General features: G+C 39.7%; 1 protein-coding gene across 2 annotated transcripts in view; it reads left to right on the top strand.

The window, feature by feature from the left end:
* Positions 1–243: 243 nt before the first annotated feature.
* Positions 244–7,815, top strand: part of KLHL13 (kelch like family member 13) — a 79,168-nt gene continuing 71,596 nt past the window's right edge. Inside the window, exon 1 of one of the 2 annotated variants that reach the window (XM_075720576.1) lies at positions 244–278. The gene's annotated coding sequence lies outside the window, so the exon portion shown is untranslated. Of the gene's footprint in view, positions 279–3,037; positions 3,065–7,815 lie in introns of those variants that run through there. The other variant, XM_075720577.1, reaches the window with a different exon arrangement.

The raw sequence follows: 7,815 nt of genomic DNA, 5'->3' as shown, positions 1-7,815 counted from the left end.
TAGTGAGTTATGTGAACTTTCCCTCCAGGCAAGAAGTGGTGCTATCCAATTTTCCGCTCACAGGGGAGACAGAGCTCTAAGAGCTGCAGAAGCCAATAGTTAACTCTGTTGGAGATGTTGTACCCTGCAGTTCTTTAAAATAACATCTACAGCAAATAATAGTGTGCAAACGTGCATGACAATTTTTTTTTCTCTTCCTGAACCTTGTTCTAGATGTCAAAATTAACCTGGACTACTTGGGAATGGCGAAACATAGCCCTGGGATCCTGCCATGAACAGTAAGAAAGTTGAGATGCTTTTTGTATGCAAATAATTATTTTTTTTTAATGGTTAAACCCCAGTGCAACTGTTCCTGTTCTATTAACATAACCAGGCAACACATTGTGTAGTTCAGTGTGGATGTGCTCCCAGCTTTTCATGCAGCAAAGAGGCAGTACAGTAGGTCAGAGGGGTGGCTCAGTAGGGGAGCACTCTTTGGGAAACAATACTGGGGGATGTCTGCAGTCAGTACGACTCTGGAGGTGGGAAGGCTACGACGGGTGGTGCGTTATGAAATTATTGAGGTAGTAGCTGAAGGATGCTTTCCTGTAATGTGTAATTATATTGTGAGACTCCATTGTTATCTGGTATATAATTATATCAAGTCTCCATTGTCACAGGGTATCTAGAACGCAAATTAGTTTGAAATGTAATTAGACAAATTAGCGGAAGAAAAAAGTGAATTCTGGAGTGGTAAAGACTGCATTCTGGATGCAGTCCCTAAAACACTGGCTGAGGGCAGCTGTCGAGTGCAGTGTCGTTTTGCTCTCACTGCTCCTGAATCAACTGCTGTTAGGTAGCTTGGCTAAATAGGTCTTCGGTCTGACCTTTCATATCTGACTTCTGTGTGGTGCTTTCCTTATATGAAACTTAGTGTTTAATAGGTACTCATTAAATGGTTCATGTATCCAAGAAAGCAGGTGCCTTTAAGGATATTCTTGAGTGTTGATCAAATATTCAGGTATTTTTGTGTTGTTGTTAGCCTGAAACTTTCTAGTTTGAAGGATACATAAATGAATATTTATGTATGTACATGCTCTGTATTCTTCATACAGCCTTTTCCAGATGTTGCAGTAGGCATCCTTAAATTGATGCATTGAAAATTATTCTGATGAATTTTCCCAGTATAAAATAGATGATTTATGAGAGACTGTGTGGGTGAGTAAAGTGTAAATTTTCAGCAGACGCTGTTGACGCTATTTATCAGCCTTTACTGGGACAGAAATCAGAAGGCTTTTGTATTGTTAAATATCATGATTTGGATATAGTCAATTGGAAATGAACAGCTCTTGGAAACTCTTGTATCTAAACTCTTCAGAGCAGTTTAAGTGCTTAACGTGCAAATGTTCAAATGCAAAATATTTCATTTTCTTCTTTTGTAGAACTCTCTGCCCATGTCATGTTTAATTCTTCCATGGGAGCAGTGTTTTACCCAGGGCTTTCAAAAGCTGGTTGATATACTTGAAATGTTAGGCAATGTTAATATCTTGAAAATTTCAGAACTCTCCTTTGATGAAAATACTGTAATTGTTAAACAGTGGATCAAATTATGTAGCCTTAGGTCATTTCTTAGAACAATTGATAAAGACACAGGAAGCTGTTTAGTTCTTAGTACAAAACTGTGTATGCAACACCAGCAGACATTGTTAAGACTGATTGTGTTCAGCTTTTTGAGAAGTTTGTTCAGCTTGGCTGAAAAAGACAAATCTGTGTATTTGTAGATTATTAACTGGCTTTGAAATCTTACCAGAATGTGGCTAAAGCTTCAGTTTACTTTTTCTGATCATGGATAGACTGAGCTAACAATTTTAAGCTGTGCTGCTTGGAGGTAGAATATTAATTCATTTTAAACTGTCCTATTTAGCAAGCTTCACTGTTTGAAAGGTAAGCCAGGGAACTTAGCTCTTCACTGGTTTGCACAAGAAATCACAAGGTTTTGGTCAGAGGAGTTGAGAACAAATGTACGTCAGAGAATAATCATGCATATACAGTGTAGTTAAGAGGAATTTTAAAGGTGAAAATGATTCTTGGTACCAGTTGCAACATCTAGAATGATCTTGGGTTTTTTGTTCCCTGCCAATCAGTTATCTAAAAGTTGTGTGGCTTCTCCTTTAGCTCTTCTTTTCATCTGGTAGTTGGGGCTAAAAGAACTGGACTGTTACACTGGTGTTCAAGGTCCTCGTGTTTAGGAGGTTCTTAATGTCCATTTCTAGAACAGGTATCATTAGAAATCCAAATATCTTTGCTATTAATCCTGTACTGTTAGAAAATGTCCACATGCTACTAAGTAATAAGCTAAATTACTAACATGTGAAATGTATCTTATTCCACTCATGTAATTTGTTTGGCTTATAAGCCAGTGAGTGGTGTGTGCTATGTTATGCTCTGGATAGCCTTATGACCTACTGTCTCCTGAATTATCAGTTCAGTGGTTGTGTCTTTTTAAGGTGCTTTTAATGCTCAAAATAGGTGTTAGAAAACAAAGGAAAACTAATGCCTTTAAGTTGATCTGCAGCCTGGTGTTCCCTTAGCTTCCACCTTCACCTGTTAACAGCACTCCAGAATTAGTAAGCTTGCTGATGGTGATTGGTGTTTGAAATCATGCTGTCTGACTTGGTCCAGAAGCATTTTTCCCAGGCCTTTATTTACATATGTAGATTTTTTTTTTTCCCAAGGATGTGGTTTAGATGAAGCCTGCAAGTAAAGGATGTGGCTGATGAAAGTAACAGTAGGTGTGAATGCTCATAGTGTAGTGGAAAGTGATTCCAAGGTGGCTTGTCGCATGGATACTTAAATGGTAGCTTAAGGAAATAACCATGGATTTAGTTTCTCAGTGAAGCAGGTGTCTCTGTTACTCTGGTATGTGATACAGGAGAGGAGTACCAGAAGGTTTTGCAGCAGCAAATCAGAAAGTGGGCTTTGATGTTCTGAGCTTTTTTGCTTTTATTGTCAGGTAATGTATGCTGGCTATCCAAAAGTCACTTCTGAAGACATCAGCCTACTGAAGATTTCAGTCTACTGAAAAGTGCGTTATTTTACTAGGAAGCTTCATAGGATTTCACCTCCTGTTCCTATCACTTTTTCTCAGTCTGGTGTGAACTGGCCTTTTCATTAACCCTTCCAGAGCAGTATTTAGTTGATGCATCTAAATCTGTGGCATACACTCCCCAGAATGGAGCTCCTGACAAATGGAAGCAATCCATGTAGGCTAAGAGTTGTAACTCTGTACTCTCTGGGCTCTTGAGAGATAATGATTAAAAACCTTCCTCCAGTCATAACCACGGAGACAGAAGCCCACATTGCCTTTAATAGAGTGGCGTGGAAGATGCTTGCTTTATAGTCTGGACACCCACAAACAAGAGTATGGGCATCATTAGCAGTGGGGACCTGCTCCGGATTGTAGGTGTAGTGATAGCAGTAGGAGGACAACAGCATTTTAGGCAGTTGCCACTGTGCCAGACCATCTGGGTGCTGTGCATAGCTCCGAATGATGCTTGGAGCTGCAGCTGCAGGTGAAGAGATGGTGCAGATGTTTGGGCCAAGAAGAGGCAGAGCAGTTCTGCTGTCCAAGCAACAAAGCTGATGTGAACCCGGGAGAGCTGCTAACCTGTCAGGTCGACATGGCTCTGGGAAGGAGCTGGCTTGTCTCACTTGTACTGTCGGGTGTTTTGGGGCACTAGTCCTTGCTGCCTCCTTGTCCTCTCCCTGTGCTGGCACCTTAAACTCCTTGTGACTGTGGTGTGTCATCTGAAGCCTTCTCCTTGCCCCTCTCTCCTTTGGTCCAGGCTAGGATCGCTGTGTGCAGAGCTGGTCTCATTAAGGCTCAACCTAATTGGAGAAAAGCCCATTCCCTGGGGTTAGATTATTCTACGCTGTAATTGCTGAAGCTCCTGATTTTGAGAGCATAATACAGGGGCATCCAATATGGCATAGCATTTTCCTGCTGCCTGTGGTGCCATTTTAAACTGCAGGTGTTTTACTTGGATGTGATTTACAAGCAGCGTATTAATGGTTTGATCTTCTTCAGAGAACTATTTTCTCTTACTATATGAGTGAAATGCTATACTAATGAGAAGCTTGGTTTTTATACATAAAATATTACTGAACACTTCTAAGCTTGTGTGAACATGCTGAAGCGTGGTTTATTTTGTGTTCCTAAAATAGGTCGAATAAAATTTTTATTGAACACATTTTGAAAGTATGTTAACAAAGGACATTATGTAACTGCAGTTAACAAGCATGGTGGCGTTGCTTTTGGTGGGTAAAACTCTTCTTCACTTAATGCAGTTACTAAATTTCTGTTAGGATAAGATCTGTTCTGCTGCCTAGAGTTGTATTTCAACAGTTTATTGGCTTCCTTTATGACACTGAGTTTTTCAAAATGCAGTACTTTGACTGAAGCAAATTGGTGGCTTCAGTTGCATGTCTTGTAGTCCAAGATATGGGGTTTCTTTTGTGTATGGATTTCATTTTTATTGAAAAATGTTTAAATACTTATACTTCTAGCTTGGAGGTGGAAAATAGTGATGATTCTTAATTATTCATTACCTGGTGATACTTGATATATGTTAATGCTGCTCTCAGGTAATGCAACTCAGATGTCTGTTACAAAAAATGGGGGGCTATGCTAATGTCCATAAACGTGTACAAAGTTCACACTGCAAATGGCTACGTCAGGCTATTCTACATCCTGCTTTTAGGATAAAAATGCCTTTTTAGGCATATACTTCTCTGTATTTAGAGAAGGATTCTCTTATTATTACTACTTATTTAGAGATGAAAACAGTTCTTTTAAGAGTATAGTTCAAAGTCAGATTTAATCAGCTGCTGCTAAAAGGGACAATGCTGCTTTCTTCTGCTCTTTGCACGGGTGCTCGGTGGGTGCCGGGGATGTGCGGCTGTCACCAGGTGAGTGGGTTCGCCTGGCTTGGCTGATGGGGGGCAGCGTTAGCTGTGCTGGGCACTGCTTGCCCTCCAGCAGCCACTGTCTGTGGAATGGTGCGGCTGGTTGGTTTGTAAGGTTCAGCACAAGGTAGGCAAGTGGTAGTTAGGTCAGACTAAGTGTAACGTGGAACTATGTCCTTTGTTAACGTTCCCAGGCTAGAATTTATCCTCTTGCTCCCTGTGGATGTAGTCAGCAGTCTGTTTTTCAGTGGTTCTGTTTTGTTATGGTTTTAATTTTCATTGGCTACTGTGCTAGAGAAAGGACTGCCTTAACATTGTAGGTCAGGCTAAATCATAGCGTCTTCCACCTTTGACTTCTGAGCATCATTTGAAAACAGCTTGCCTTCCGTAGAAACATTGTGTTTGCTGAGGTCTGTCCTCTGACCTGACGAGTGCATTTTCCATGTTTGCTGTATGCTCAGTGTTTGCCACTGAGGATGCGTGGGCTTGTTCATTTAACGACTTTCTAGACTGTGCCCCACACACTTTTTCATGCTCTTTGACATGTCTTGTCACTAATTTGCTGTTGTTTCTGAAGAGCTGACTGTAATTGATACAAGTAACCGATATAAGCTGTGTACATTGTCTATCAACTAAAAAATCTAGAGCATTCTGATAGAAGATGAAATACAGGCATGAAAATAAGTGTTTCACAGTGTCCGCTGTGTGAGTTGTGTGCACTGGCATATGACCAACACATGTAGTGTTTTTATGTATTTTATGGAGTTGGAATTAGAAGTAGTTTAACTTCTCTGTGAAATACTAATCAATTTTACATGGGTCTTAACCACACCCCTTTAAAATTGTCTTCCTAAATTCATGCTGAAGGTCATTAAATATAATGGGTTATAGAGGAAACGAATCATTATTCATAAATACACGTACTTGCTTTTGCATATCTGAAAGAATGACGGCAAAACGTAACAGCAGCAACAAGAGCAAACACTGCAAACCAAAGAGATCTGAGGAACTTGCACAGCAGTGAGAAAGTCAGCCCCCAGCTCCTGGCAGCGGGAGGCAAGTTAGTGCTGGTGATCAGATTTGTCCTTTCTGTGGACATAGTGGGTAGCTGTAAAGTTGTAAGTGGAGGTATGAATTTCTCATATTTGTGTGTTGGGCATGTAGAATCAACAGTGAGGATAGAAAAGTTGATAGCAGCTCTATCATTGAAGTTGAAAGTTAACAAAAACTTTTCTGAGTATGAAAAGTTTTATTTTTAACACGGCATTTGAACTATCTGAATTTCTGTGGTAATGAGACTTGGTAAATATTCCTCATGCACTTGCTGAATTTTGTACTTTATTGGAAGAAAATCGGTTGCCAGTTTTAGAACTTGCGTGTATCAGCTTGCCCATCCTGCACTATTTGTTTTTATAATCTTTAGTTTTCTCCTACATACAGGGGAAAAAAAAAAAAATACCTGTAGCATTTCTCATGATTTTCTACTGCAAGCCAACCATGCAGCTCCAGAGAGGTAGTTTCTTTTGTCCCATCAATGGTTTTTCAAAAAAAGAAAAAAAAGCCCCAAATTTTAAAAAAAGAAAAATTGAGCTTTCACTTTGTAGTGTAATTGGCTCAGCTTTCTTTCACAGAGTAATGTGAGCAGGTAATGTAAGCTGTTCTGCTAAAACCTCATCCCAGAGAAACCTTCAGGTGAGGGGAGGAGATGTACAGATAGAAGGGAGTTCATTTTTGGAGTCACTCTTAATAGCTTTTTATTTGAAACTGGGCAACAGGGTTAAAGTTATTAGGAGTAGTGCTGACTATATAAATAGTTTGGCCTGTCTACTGTGTTAAACAGTCTCTGGAAGAAGGTGAAGCTGATCTTTTCAGGAATTCAGGTCTAGTTTTGTTGGGTATGGCACAAATTTACTGTGTGCTACTAATACTTATTTCTCCAACAACTTTAACAAACTTGCAGCTAAGTTGACTAGGAGTGACCTGTTTAGGGAAATATTGTAAAATGGAAGGATTTTTTAAAAAAAATTACATTTATTTGTAGTTAATAATTGAAAGGTCAGGTTTTCTTCCCAATCTTTAAGCAAGCTGGAGTGAGCATTATAGTTGATATGTACAGATAAGCAACCCTATTAAAGACCACATCGTGGTTTTGACCTCACTGAGCAGGTGTATGGAAAGAAGGTGCTCAGCTATATACACAAACCCATCTGTAGTGTATGCTTGCCCAAGAGGAGGCCAACTTAATTTATTTCTTAGAATTAATTTAATCCCAACCTTGGAGTTTTGCAAAGTTGAGGGCCGCCTGTCTTTTGATCCCTTCATACTGTTGTGTAGTGTATTTGCCTCATCAGAGAAGCCTGTGCAATGCCCACAGGATAGTAAAACAGGGAGTGAGACTGCAGTATCCATCCTAATTACATTAACCACACTGCACATCATGTAGGACTTTGCAAATAACTATTGCTGAGTATGATGGTAGGAAAGCAGTTCAGATGTACATGGTACTTTTTGAACGTGTTAGTTTTATGATGGAGGAGAGATAAAACCTATCCTATTTATTCAGCAGACATCTTTAATAGAGGGAAACCTGGAGTTTATTTGAAAGAAGAGGATGTCCTGAGGTGCAGCAACACCAGGAGTTAAGGACTGCCTTATTCTACCTGGTGCTCTAGCGTTAGTGGGAGGGAGTGGGCAAGTTAGATGCTTTTAAACAATTCTGTTTGATGCAGTCTCCGTTATGGCACATTTAAAATATTGCAAAGCACACACTGAATTCATAATTCATGCTTACAAATATTGTTTGACTTCTTTCCACTAAATGTGTAAATCTGCTTTAACAAAATAAAATTCTAGACAGGCTCCTAAATTAGC

The sequence above is a fragment of the Pelecanus crispus genome, chromosome 13 (assembly GCF_030463565.1).
Source record: "Pelecanus crispus isolate bPelCri1 chromosome 13, bPelCri1.pri, whole genome shotgun sequence".
Classification (NCBI taxonomy): Eukaryota; Metazoa; Chordata; class Aves; order Pelecaniformes; family Pelecanidae; genus Pelecanus; species Pelecanus crispus.
This window is presented reverse-complemented; position numbering and strand designations above follow the sequence as displayed.